Here is a 13,016-nt window from a genome sequence, read left to right on the forward strand (position 1 = left end):
CTTGTAAAGAGGAAGCATCTGTCAGTAGCTTTCTCTTTACACTAACACCAATATTACCTTCTTCTGGTATTGATTGTATAAAGTAATCACAGGTCATGACCAAGACAAGTGAATAAAAAGAAGCTTCTCTTCAAAAAGTTTCTATTTGCGCATCGTCTAATACGCGAGTTAGGTCATTTCGAAAAGATTTAAAAAACCGAAACAAAATCGACTCGTTTTATGTTCTCTGGTACCCCCCAAAAATTATATAGGTACTATATGATTAAAGCACTCAATATTACCTACGGGATGTATTAAAAACAAAAAATAAAACGGCCGAAATCGCTGTCACCAGCTAGTGTTTAGATATAGTATTAACCTACGCAGACAGAATTACGTAGTATGAATTTTAAAAAAATGATAAGCGGTATCAATGTGACAATTAGGTCATAATAACAAGATGGCATACACAAGTGATTTACATCTACGCAATAGGTTTTATCTACGTTCAGGTGGAATCTGTATTTGCATAAGACGATGTCCTTAGTTTGATGACATTTGTAGCGCAGTGGTTACGCTGTGGTCTTAGTATTAAGTGGAAAGAACCGAGTTCAATCCGCGGTAGGGGCTCCTTGGGAACATAGAATTACTGAATTTACTCTGGTCTCGTCTATTGGGAGTTTACGGTCTTGGCTTATTACCACATTTCCGATAAAGAAATGCTATCAAACGATATAGCACAAGAACCCACTACAGATAAACTAAACAATTTAAATAAAGAGAGTAAGGGAATCAATTTTATAAAGGGCTTTGGATCATTTCCCATAAGTGGGTGACTCCACGTAAAATGTAGTAAGAGAAATCATACTCTCCGCCCAACGACTAAGGACGGATGGGCTTAGTGTATGTTTAAATGTTTAGCTTTGTACACGTTGCTCTTTAGTGTGACACCAGTTTTTATAACTTACACTTTAATTTAGCTCAGCAATGGCCATCAAGATAGAAATTAATAAAGTGCTCATAAATGTCAGGCTTATATACCAATAAACGGCCATTAGTTTAAATGATTGAACGTAGGCCTAAGTACACCCGCAAATATGATCCGTTATTCTAATAAAGAGTTTTTATAAGTTATTATCCCCTGCGGAGTAAGGATATACATGCATTTCATCTGGAAATGCATACAAGGAAATGACAAAATGTTTATCTCCTTCCACAGCTTTACTTTACAATAATTTGAATTTGTTTGTATGGAAACATAAATATGCTTCTCTTGATTTTATATTTTGACGTGACAACGTCTTATAAATTGGTTTGCCGGGTGACACTTCAAGAAACTGCGTTACGCTCCGCTCACGTTATGCGCTCACAATGAGAGCGAGTGAGAGGCACGCGTCCCTTCCACTCGGGCATGGTTAGCCCGCCTAAGAGCGAGAGAGACAGACATAAAAAGTGAAAGGCACGCGTCCCTTTGTAGTAAACGCTGTTTCATTGTACGCAAATGTATTGCAAGTCATTGTATGTATATTTGTATATAAATACGTATGTATGTGTAAAGGTAAAAATAAAATTTTGTTAATATGAAATTCAGTGCGAGATTCTTTGTATAAATTAATGTTTTAAATATAATTCTTTGTATAAATAAATGTTTTAAAATGTTACTATTATTTCATCCTTCTTCCTACTATACGAATGAATATTCACATTAAAATTATTTTACCACTCAAAGTCGTTGTCACGTAAAACTTTCGCCCGTATACCGACTTTACAGGCAATCAATTTTTTTACAGGGAGATTTCTCCTTCATCCTTCAATATTATTTTGCAATCCTTGTGCATCCTATGGACAGATAGAACTTTTTTCCTGAGAATGTAAACCATTCCTACGGGATTTAGTAAACCGTTTATCAATTTAGTTAAATAGTAAGTGAAAATGTACACGGTTGTGCGAATAAGACAGCACGACGCGATGTCTTCCGCCATATATAAATGTATTCTTTTATTACCTGAGTTATATTGTACTTTCTTACGATTTTCTATCATTAAAGTTACGGTTACATTACACGATACATACAGGCGAAGCGAGCATAGCTAGTCAGAAAAAATAAAAAGTTGTAAATGCTTTTGAGAAACGTGGAAACAAAAAGGGTCAAAAGGTTATGACCTGAAGTTATTGAACAAATCATAATAATATCTAAACTTGTATTGAACCAAAGAAATTTCCGTTTTTAGATTAACGACCTGACTAAATGCAGACACGCAACGTAGTGTTGAAAACATTGAACTTTTCTTTATTTTTTCAATCCAACCCCTTGCCTGTGTGGGTGAATTGCCTTGGGGTGGTGTCCGTCACGTACAACGGAAGGTCCCGGCCAACTAAGTACGGTACAAGGCCCAGAAGAAGAAGAAGTGGGTGGTATAGTTTATTCACAACTGCTCAATTTTTATTTTTCTACTACTAGATAACCCTTGACTGCAATCACAGCTTGTGGTAAGCCATGACGGCGCCAAAGATGTTAGCGAGTTTACCTTTAAGGGGTATAGCAGTTAAATTAAATCGATACCCCTTATCGGTTTCCATGCGAAATGACACTTAAATCTTCTCGTAAATTCCACTTTCCTATGAGAACGGACAGGTGCCCTAGGCTGATAACGATAATTGGGATTCAAGTACTACGGCCTAGGGAAAAATGTATCACAAAAGCTATAAATATTAGCCATTAGTCTATTAGACTGAACAAAAGCGAAAACCAGTTATTCTTGAACGTGCATTGCAATTATTTTCGCTGTAACAATGCAAAATCATTCCAACCTATTTGGAGATTCATAGAGGAAGAAATAGAGTTTATTTTCGGTTAAATCTCGAATAGGGAGAGCATCCCTTCCTCTCTGTACGGAATAGAACCTGTTTTTAGGTTTATTTATAAACGCTACCTGGCTTTGTACAGGTGTACGGGCAACTTTTCCTGCGGCCATCTTTGAAAACATTTTTTTTTGTGTTAGCAGGTCAGTTTGTACGAAATTAAGAATGTCATGTCTTAGCTTGGAACAATATTTCGAATAAACATATGTTTACAAGTTTAGCTACAACTTTTTCTTTCGTTTATAACTATTTTATGAAGATGTTAAAAGTTTATAGATTTTCGTACCTCGATCTTAATGGGGAATATACCTAACATAAGATTTAAGGCATTAGGCATTTTTATAGAAATCCCATGATTTATATAAAAACTAACTTGAATTTGCTTTACTCCGCGAAAAGCATGAGAACCCATATAGTGTAATTTCTTCTATCTTTATACTCCTCACCAAACAGATCTTGGGCAATGTACTCTCTACGCACGTTTCGCTCCGACATTGGAGCATTCTTACATCTTTAAATTATGACTTTACAACAAAAATTTATTGTAAAGTCAACTTCTACGTGCAACGTGCGTAGAAAGTACGTTGCCGAAGAACTGTTCATTGTGGAGTATAAAGATTGCAGATATTATAAATTAAGTATAGCAAATTAAGCCTTATTTTCATAATTAAAACATACATCATCTTCTCCTGCAATAGAGATTGAGTGCTAACTCCCTCCACGCTGTTCCAATATGAATTAACGTGCATGTATTTAATATTAAAGTAACTAACCGATCTTTAAATAAATATATAATAAATCAATTATCGCGCAAATAACCGTTAGCCTCGTAAGCAGTGGCGTACACTGGGTTTTTTTTACCAGGGTACGGCACGAAAATTGCATAAAATTCTCCTCCTATAAGAGTTATATATATATAAATTTTAGCGTAGGCAGTGGTTTTGTGAATGTATGAAGTGCACGCCACTGCTCGCAAGGGCTCCTACTGATCTTAGCTAACAAATACCTACCATTATTTCAGGCTGAAATCATATCCTTACTTAAATTCAACGCTACGCTACGTCTGGATAATATAGTTTGCTAATAGTCAAAGGATTATTTTAATCCGTTCAGTCGTTCCAATGTTTATTCATTACAAGTAAACAAGCAATACTAGTTTTATTAGTATAGAAATATAGATTAATAGATATTTAGACTAATAATATTGAGCAAACAACACACCTACTACTATAATTTGGAATTCCGCGTCAGCATTTTATTGACACATCAATTTGCGTCCGAACGCTTAATTTCATTGCGGGCGCGCGGAACCCGAGAGCAAATATTTGCAACTATAAATTTGTGCCGAATACTCCATTGCGATCACCGAGATGTTATGACAAATAGAATGGCACAATATACAAGGTCATTTGAACGGAAATACTAGACACCGCTCTTAAAAAGTTGGCATAATTGACTGACAAAGCAGATTGGCCCCCCGATGGTGAATATGAAATCATCGCGTATAAACAGCGCATCACTTCGCAGAGCATGCAATAAACATGTCCTACAAAATGCCGGGTAGTGTCCATCAACCTAAGGCGTGGGTGCTTAGCCTTGTGTGCCTGCAATAACACTAGGAGCCATCGCCCTTCAGACCAGAACACAGCAATGATTCTTAGCGTCCGTAATAAACATGGCGATAGTACTTCCTCAGAAGAACGCTGTTAGAAAAAGCTTTTCTACTACAATAAAGTATCAGCAGTGGCGTGCATTTCATACATGCACAAAAGCACGGCCTACACTATAATTTATATATAGGTCGTATAGGAGGAGGATTTTCGCCATTCTATGCAATTTTCCTGCTGTATGCATACCTTGGTAAGGAAGCCAGTGCACGCCACTTAGTATCAGTTATACTCAATTTAGGAAAATGGTTGTTTAAGTCGTAATACTCTCCGCGAGAGTAGTTGCCTTGTAAACATTATTCTTCATTATCATTGAACTCGGGATTCATTCCAAAAATTTGGACATATTTGTCATTGGAGTTGAAACATATTAACTGTAATCTCTAAGACAGTGCCGGCTCTAAGAGTAACATCTCATTGGATGCGATCGACGACTTAATTTCTACCATACGCTTTTTGCTTCCTTCCATAGAAACTCTAGTTATGCTACGTTGATAATATTAATTTATACTTTGGACAAGAAAACCTTTATTAAGGTCATTGTTCTATAGAATAGACATAAATAATTAACTATTGAAAATTTATTCAATTCAAATCCAGCCACCCATAGAGACAAAGGCATCGTATCCAATTTTAATGAAACAGATACTTACTCGTTTCATATAATATATTTAAAGTAGATACTACCCCTCCTCAGTGGCTGCCTATGTGGTCTAGTGGTTAGAATGTCAGAATACGTATCACGAGCTCTTGGGTTTTATTCCTTACTTGGGCAAAACTTGATAGAAATTAGTCTTATTAACATAGTCTCGCACCAGCATTGGGTCAGCATACTCCATTATGCTGATCCAATGCTGATGGGATAAGCTTGAAATCCTTCACACCCAAGAAAGTGGACTTTTGGCAGTGCCGTTTATTACGCCGAGTATGATGACAAAATATTACCAACTCTGACTAACACTTTGACGGCCGATTGGCGCAGTGGGCAGAGACCCTGCTTTCTGAGTCCAAGGTCGTGGGTTCGATTTCCACAGCTGGAAAATGTTTTTGTGTTGATTACGGATGTTTTTCAGTGTCTGGGTGTTTGTCTGTATATTATGTATATTAATCATAAGAATATTTATCAGTCATTTTAGTAACCATAACACAAGCTACACTTACTTTGAGGCTATGGAACTACGAGTATGTATCGTAGTATACATTTCTTTATCTATTTATTTACTCTGGTTTTACAGCTATGTAAACAATCATAATAAAGCGGCAAAACAAGAATGAGATGCCAAAGTAATTTAGAACATTTAAAATTTAAGAGGTACATTAAACGTAACTTTATAATTGAAAATCTCATTTTTATTACCTACCGAGCGAAAGTAATTCAACGGAAAGTCACTTTCTTCTTACAAACGGTGGGCTTTAAATTAATGATCGGGACATAACGTCTGAACAGATATGCACTTCAGCAGTCAGGACGGACTAAAAATTGCAGAGCGAAAAACACTGCACAGTTATTCCGACGTTATGCGAAGTTTATTAATATGGCCCCGGCTAGTGGATAAATATTCTGGGAAGCCTTCGGTGCATCTCGTAAAAAACCTTGGTTTCCTTTATAGTTTGGCAAGATTCATACTTCATGGTTCATACTCCTAGACCAAAAAAAAAGAGCTAAACTAAAAAAAAAAAACAAAAATTGTTAATATTTAGCATTGTCATGTTTCGGAGACAAAAAAGCGACGAGACAGACCTCAGGTTCTGGTATTTTCACCGAATAGTTTGCGACCCAAAAAATTTATTCAGGCTACGCTTGCATTTGCAGTTTGCTTTGTCATTTGCCAAATTGGAAGGATTAGTTCACGTTATAGACGTGACGAGAAACGTCAAGGCGGAATGTGAAGCGGAATCTGGTAATAGTTTTCGGCAAAGCGAAACTGCAGAGCGCGCGGGGCGAATTCGCGAAGCGTTTGTAAAAAACTATCCTGCGCTCGAAAATTGGACGCACATTTCGGAGAAAAGTTGAAAAAACTGCAGTACGCCGAACTCCAGATCAACTCCCGCACAAAAGACTAGCCTTAGTGCAAGATTTGCTCGCTCGCTATCAACGAGTTTTCGCATTACAAACGTATCGTAAAAGTAAAATGGACCTTATCTAAGTAGTTTAAAAAAATGTTACATATCGCAAATCCGGTATCTCCGTTTTTGTTATACAAACGTTGTGACAAAAGCCCGAGCTGAAGAATTGTAGGCAAATTTGAGCTTTAATGCAATTGGATCTAATTTAGATCCATTTTAATCGGATGTTCAAGTATTGCGATATTCGAAAACGACTACCCGATTGCCAGTGAGCAAATCTTGTACTAAGGCTATTGTACGGACATAAAAAGGTATTAACCGTATGTAACAAAAAGTTTTAAGGGATTTTTAACCTTGGTTTCTACGTAAAACCTTCACGGTGCTATGATCTGTGAAGGTAGTTAAAGTTGTAAACAAAAATCATTCAAATGTATTTCTTCCCAACAACTTTGCACACCCCCTGCTGGCTGATAGGTGGACAGATGAGATGACAAAAAGTAGGAAGTTATTAAAACCGTTGAACCTGAGCCAACAAGTATCTAGAAAGTAGACTTTGTATTCGAGGGTTTTTAGTTGTTAAATTAAATTAAGTGTGTCTTTGTAACGAACGAAGTTAAAAATAATAACGAAGATAATTATGATGTTATCCAATATTTTAAAACAGCAGATTAAGTTAAGTATTGCTATCCTTTGTTATTTTTTTTTTAATGAAATTGAGAAAAAAAATTAATATTTTTTTATTTTCATTTCATCGCAGATTTGGACTAAGATAGCACTACTAAATTCAATGTGTGATTGAGTATTAATCAGCCGTTAATTTGACACAACAAACAGACACTTGAATTTTACTGTATATAATGAAATGACAGAATGACATAAGTAGACTTTATCATTTAGAACACATTTAATCCGCTTATCTGCGCTATCAATGTTATCAATACCTACTCACGTTTGTAATTTATTATTGTATAGAACTGTATCAAACTCAAAAGTGTTAAACTTTTTGAATATATGCTGATATTTGTAACAGAAACGGCTGAACGGATTTGGATGAAATGTTGTACATGTAGGTTTAGGTTAAAAGATATTATTGCCCGTTTTCACTAACGAAGAACAAGGCAATGCCTAAAAAAGTAACACGTAACCTAAGGAGATTTCTAGACATACATCAATCACCAATTATCGCTTTTAGTTGGTGAAACGTTTTTTCTATAGACATCGCATAAATTCTATTATTCGACATTCTATTTAGGCGATGCCTAGATTTAGTGAAAACAAGCCTTATTCCCATAAAAGACTCTAAAACTACTTAGTACACTTCGCCATAGTAGATTTCAAAAATATCTTAATTTTTTCCCTTTTTTCAATTTTAATTTTCTTTTACTCCTTCAACTCATAACTGCAGAATGCAAACATAATACAAGTGGTGACGGGAATATATAACAGTGCAAATATTTTTAAATACTAGACAAAATTATTTTATACTTAATTTTCTAGTTTTTAAAATTATACTAAATAACAAACTATCAAACGTGTTGCGAGACCGGTTGTAGAAGAAATTACCGCTACGTGTTTCGCATGAGCCGTGGCTAGATCTATCATAGATTTATAGTAAAATCTATAACCTAACAACACAAGAAAAGCACACTAAATCAGTCTATATTCATACCAGAAAAAAAAAGATAACTAATTATTATTTAAAAACAAATTTTGACAGTATATGAAACCGACTAAATTGTAATTAAGTAATGCTATTCATCTATACAAATAATAAAATACGAGGTTTGGCATATTTTTTCTAGTTATTATTGACCTAAAACGCAAACTACTCAACCGATTTTGATAAAATTGCCACCAACCTGAGATCCGTTGTTGAAAATGCCAATTCCGCTAGGGCAACGATACAGTAATGCACAATAAAGTGCAATAATAACCTTAAAGAGATTGATTAATTTATAATGGCGTCACGTATAAACCTATGAATGAATGAATACACTTTTATTGTACACCAAAGAAAAAAAAAAGTAGTTACAGAGATATAAATACATATCAAGAGAGTACAATTTGGTGGCCTTATCGCTACATAGCGATTCCTTCCAGGCAACCAATGGCGTAAAAGCAAAAAACCTAGAAAAGAGGTAGGTGGTGCAATAAATAAGATTTAAAATTATACAAATATATAAATAAAATATATATATATATATATAAATATTTTACATATAAATACAAATAAAATATATAACATAAATACCGATATAAATATATAACATATAACATCCTCAATTTATATAAAAATCTATAACTAAGCTTTGTTAAGCTGAAACAAGTAAGCTAAAACTATAAAATGTTGTGAATCCTGGTGAATAACAAAGATGTTATGTCTAACAAATAGGCTTAGTCGGTGGCCATCGTAGTGGTCTTGATTACACGGTGGCTCTGAAACACCGCCAATTGTGACCGTGGAATAGAATCAAGGGCGTTTGAGTTTAATGTGGCCACCGACTAGGCCTATTTCTTGATACCAAAAAAGTTTGGACATCTAAATATAAATTCATACACTTATAAGCAAATTATCCTCCCATAGTCGGTTAAAAGTACCAATAACTCTTATCAAAAACGTACACCAGGCGCCAACCCTAATCTTATCTGGTATATCTGTTGGGTAGGTGCCATCGAAGTAGGTCTCACCTGTTCAAATATTACGCGCAGTTGTTTAAATTTCAGTCAAATTGGGTAAACGTGTTATTTTATAACAATTTCATCGATTTTAGGTTAATATTGTTATAACTGCATTTTCGTGTCAGGGTTATGCGTTGCAAGTGGCTGCGAAATTTGTGAACATTACGCTGTGTTTGAATTTATTCTTAAGTATTAACTAATAATACTGTGAAATCACTCAAGGACCAGTTTACTAATCGTGGCATAACGTCGGAATAGTTATGCAGTGGTATTTTTGTCAACGCACTGACATTTGGGAGGTACTCTCAGATAATCAAATTATATAATTTAAAAAGTCCACTGTGATAAGATTTCTGAAAAATGTATGCTAACAATTTAAAATAAGTAAAAAGATAGGTGTAACAACTTTATATATAATGACCACTCGAATATAATCGAAAACATAGGTCTAACTAAATTAGATTCTCTTTCGATCTTTATAAAATTTCTCACCCTCGAGACCGGACATAGTATATTTTGAGTCGGGGAAAACAAAAAAAATATTGCAACAAACGCGGACGAAGTCGCGGGCTGCAGCTACTGTTACACAAATCACTTCAGTCGCTATGTTAACTAAATCATCGACTTGTAGGTCAAACTTCGGTTGCATAGTGAATGGTGGAAGGTTCGCGCAAATTGTATTATTTTTACCTTTTTGTCTGCCTGCAACCAACCACTGACATTGACTCTTTTTTAATCTCCCAACGGTTTAGATTCGAGTTTCGAAACCGCACGGATGCGTTCCGAGTTCTGACGTAAATAACTGTATTAAACCGAACGCCCATTGCTTTTATTTTTCATGGAACAAAATTATTCCTCCGCAGGCTTATTTAAATAAACTACTGGTTGGCTTATTAATCTAAATTCAACCCTAATTTAAGGTTTTAGTTATTTAATTAACATTATTAAGATTCTATTCTCAAGGACTATACTTGTTTAATCGACGATTCGATTTCGCTAAGGCTGCACTGTCAATTTGTCAAAGCAAATTATAATCCAAAAAAAAAAATTAAAAAATACTAGATTTTGCGTTTATATACATATGTCAAATACATGGTAGTGTGTGTTGTTTTATTAATTGATTTAATAAATTAATAAATACACTACGAGAATAGACACATCAGACGATGAGATGAATATTTTTATGAATAATATATGTACAATAAATATATAAAATTTGAGATTCACAGAACACTCAGACACTGAAAAACATCCATGACAATCGCACAAACATTTTCCAGTTGCGGGAATCGGACCCACAGATTAATATTTAGATGAAGTATTGATTCCATTTCATATAAATGAATCTATTAATTATTACAAAATATTTATTTTAACATGAAATCAACCATTATTGTTTCATTAATCAACCCATGCAATGGTCAAAGTGTAATATCTAATATATTTCATTAGAATGAATTCATTATAATCATCAAAAACTAATTTTACAGGGCACGGGACTACCCTCGGAATGAGGGTTAGGCCATCACTTTAGCCTAGTGCAAATTGGTAGACTTCAAACGCCTTTGGTAATGATATGGAGAACTCTTCGGCATGCAGGTTTCCTCGCGATGTTTTCCTTCCCCGTTAAAATAATTAATATTTTATTTGCGTAAACAAAAACGAACAAATTAAACCATTATTATGAACAAAGACAAAATTAAACAACTGAAGCAACTACTTGAATTTTGAAACCACAGTGCGCTCTCAGCTTTAACAACAAGGCGTGTGTTACTAAAACGTAATCGGGAAGCTCTAAAATAGAACTAGATGCGTGGCTGGCACGTCGCAGTGTCTTTATAACCCGTTCAGATAACGTTTATCATTACTGTACGCACACGCAACAAGAACCGCGTTTGTGCGTATGTGTGTAACTATTTGTATTTAACGTTGCCGAGATGTTACTGGTTTTAATATATATACAATAGTAGTACAATCGTTTTTTCCATTAGCCTATTAGCGTCCCACAACTGGGCCCTGTGCCCCTCTAATAGGTAAGGTGGTTTTGGAGCACATACCTACCGCACTGCTTTCATTTGGGTTGGTGGGCTTTAAAACTTGATACGTATGGAATCGAATATGAGGTTTCCTGTATAAATAATTATATAATATTCGTAAAAGAAAACATATTGTTTTTTTTTATATCGTAATAATGAATGCACTTAGTTGGGTAATATTACGCCTATATTGAATTAAAACTTGTAAATCTAACTGACCAAGTAAGATACGTGGACGGAGACAGGCTTGTGCGGGAGAGTGAGTGGACGGGTGTGGCCAGCTGATATCGATAAGCCCGGCAGCTGTTCACAACAAACGGTGCTATCGATTTTGTCCGACACTGCCGATCTCGTAAACGAAACAGGTGTTTGGGCTATTCGAGAACCTAATAACTGAATTAGGTACCTATTATTGTGTGATATTAGTTATATCGATGTAAAATATCAGGTATAAAATCCGCTAGAATTAAGTCGAGTAGAAAAAAAAAACATTTAATAGAATTTCATATAGTGCAATAAGTTTTAGTTAAATTTATCGATGGTTTTTTTTTATATATATTTTAATATAAAATAAGTGCTCAGTTTTACGCACGCAACTCTAACATTTCGGAGTTATGTGCATTTTAAGCATTCAATTATCACTTGCTTCAACGGTGAAGCAAAAACATCGCGAGTAAAAACCTGTAAAACATGCTTGAGAGTTCTCCATAATGTGAAATCTACCAATCCGCATTTGGCCAGTTGTGGACAAGGTCCGTGCCCTGTAGAGGGCCCGGTAATGGGTTGATGATGACGATGATTATGAATATCATAAGTATGTATATCCCTACTAACACATTTATATGTGAATGTAAGTTTGTTTGTTACGCTTTCTCACGAAAACTACAGAACCGATCCTCATGAAACTTTGTAAACATAATCTTGGAGGTACTAGAAATAATATAGTACATAGTTTTCATTGAAAAAAAAAAAAATTAAAAAATTGTGAAAAAAATCTCAAAATGACTGGTGTCGCCTACATCTAGTAATATATATATATTCTCAATATAATATCCCTAAACTTAATACAATTGACAACATTCCGTACGCCCACCTATATACAGGTGCTATTAGTCAAATATTTCATATAAATAATTAACACAGTCGCCAAGATATGTGTTAATTAATATTCATGAAATGCGAACCGCCGTATTAAAAAAAATATGTAATTACCTCGGGGAGAAGTTCTTTATTTAAGACTAGCTGTTGCCCGCGTTTTTCGTCCGCGTTTATTACTGTTTGATAACACAGTCTTTTTTTCTGGGATAAAAAGTAGCTTTTGGTACTCAACGTCCTCTCAACTAACTCTAGCTGAATATTAATTAAGTTGATAAGTTGCTTAGTTAGGGCGCAAAGAAAGTACAAACAAACAAACGAACACACTTTCAAATCTACAATATACCTAAGTAAGAATTTTAATGTTTTCGTCTCTACTTAGTGTCTTACATTACGAATTAGTGGCAGATAAGACTGAAACGTTTTAAAAACATTTAAAACAAAACATTACCAATCTTTACTAAGCACATACTTGTCTACGTTTGAATAAGGCTGTGAAGCTCATTGTGTATTATCAATGTATTTATGGACTTCCGCAAAGTGGCGCCGCTTAGGTACTTATTTAATTAGCGGCTGGCAAACTTAAGTTTGAAAGAGCCCGTAATGTAGGCCTAGTTATATTAAAGCATAC

The 13,016-nt window shown here is 34.9% G+C and overlaps 1 protein-coding gene across 1 annotated transcript in view; it reads right to left on the bottom strand.

Moving 5' to 3' along the window:
• LOC120634432 (dual specificity tyrosine-phosphorylation-regulated kinase 2) overlaps positions 1–13,016 on the bottom strand; it is a 214,323-nt gene that overhangs the window by 199,581 nt on the left and 1,726 nt on the right. The gene's annotated exons all lie outside the window — the stretch shown is intronic.

Source organism: Pararge aegeria, chromosome 24 (assembly GCF_905163445.1).
Source record: "Pararge aegeria chromosome 24, ilParAegt1.1, whole genome shotgun sequence".
Lineage (NCBI taxonomy): Eukaryota > Metazoa > Arthropoda > Insecta > Lepidoptera > Nymphalidae > Pararge > Pararge aegeria.